General features: G+C 43.5%; 1 protein-coding gene across 1 annotated transcript in view; it reads right to left on the bottom strand.

Annotated features, from left to right (window-relative positions):
• The window catches only part of UNC80 (unc-80 homolog, NALCN channel complex subunit), a 270,330-nt gene that overhangs the window by 77,132 nt on the left and 191,579 nt on the right, over positions 1-1,619 (bottom strand). The window lies entirely within an intron of this gene.

Raw genomic sequence — 1,619 nt, 5'->3', positions numbered from 1 at the left:
CTCCTTCCCCTACCTTCTCCCTATCCTCCTGGTATTGCTACTCCCATTTCTGTTCTATGGGGTTAGCTGACCTGGATTTTTTATGTTGTGAGCTCTTTTCTGTACCTGTGTACATGCTCCAGTCTAGCCTACAGTGACAGGCAGGACTGGGGTCATGACAGTGGGGGTTAAGGAAGCCTCAAGGACTCAGAGGAATATTGCATTTCATCAGTGCTATACTGTGCCCTGGTTGACTCATCCCTGCCTTGTGAACCTTCTGTGAGGGGATGTCCTATTGTCTACAGATGGGTTTGGGGCCTCTGCTCTGACCCCCCTCATTCTCAATAATGTTTGTGTGTGTGTGTTTGTTTGTTTTGGGTCTTCTGGTGCTTGTTGCTTCTGTGCTTGATGGCTGCTTGTTTAGCTTCAAACCTCTAACACCCCATATGCTATATCATTTGATAGCCAGGCACCATCAGCTTTCTTCATCACATTTGCTCGTGTATGCATTTTGTCTTCCTCAATTGTGCTGGGAGGGTGAGCATCACAGAATGCCAGGTTCTTAGAACAAGATGAGAAGAACGGAATTGTTATGTCTCATTCAGCTTCCATGTTGTAGGAAATAAAAAGGGCTTCTTATAAAAGTGGGAGTGGGGACCTTACTATTGTACACATGTTGACTGCAAGTATGTTCAACATTCTAAAATGATATATGAGGGTGCTTCAAAAAGCTCATAGAAAAAATTCCATTATCTTCCTTTCAACTCCATTTTCCCACACATTTTTGAAGTCCCCTTGTATGTGATATTTACTGTGGGGGTACAGAAATTAGCTTTATCTGAAGAATATGGTCTTTGTTCTTGGCTCCTGAGAGAATCTTTTAAACCTCGCCTTTCTCCAATAGTTGGGTCTTTCATGAGAAACCCAGACCATACTCCAGGGTTTAAGACTCATCCTGGGTGGGGGCTCACAATGTCTACCTCCACTCCACCTGGGTTAAATTACTGATGTACATGGACACGGAAGCCCTGTACACTTTCTGGTTGTAGAAACGTGTGAGAGGTTAGACCTTTTTGAGGCTATGGGCACTCTGAATTGGCGATTATATCAGACCTGTCCTATTTGTCTTTTTTCAATTTCCTTAGCACTATGATAAAACCCTAATTGTAAGTGTAGTCCTTTTTGGGAGTTATGTGATCATTCTAGTGAATTATTGAGCCCAAGGGAGTTGTGGAGGCCGGCAGTGAAAGGAACTTGTGGACCCCCCAAGGTTATGGCTTTTATCCCAAAATTTGTACCAGCAAGCCCCAAATAAGTGGTGCTGGGAACCTTGACTCTGTGTTTGGCACTATAAGGCTGTAGAGGGACAGTGTCCAATTTGTAACCAGCAGGTCAGAAGTGAGGGGTCCAATCTCGCAACTGATGTGTGAAGTCATGCACAGACTTGATTATCTAGGAAACGTTGCCCTATAACTTGTGAGGTTTGACCTCGTTCTTTTAAGAATGGAGATAGAATAGACTGCATCGATTTGATTGCCTACAGTTTAATGCCAGAGAAGTGAGATTGGACTGGATGCTCAGACTTGTTAGATAGTACTTAAACCATCTCTAACACCTTTCTCCCGCTGTTATTCTTGTTA

Source organism: Echinops telfairi, unplaced genomic scaffold (genome assembly GCF_000313985.2).
Source record: "Echinops telfairi isolate 266 unplaced genomic scaffold, ASM31398v2 ScPeMD7_3;HRSCAF=10, whole genome shotgun sequence".
NCBI classification, from domain to species: Eukaryota; Metazoa; Chordata; class Mammalia; order Afrosoricida; family Tenrecidae; genus Echinops; species Echinops telfairi.
The sequence above is the reverse complement of the archived record's forward strand: the minus strand, read 5'-3'. Positions and strand labels throughout refer to the sequence as shown.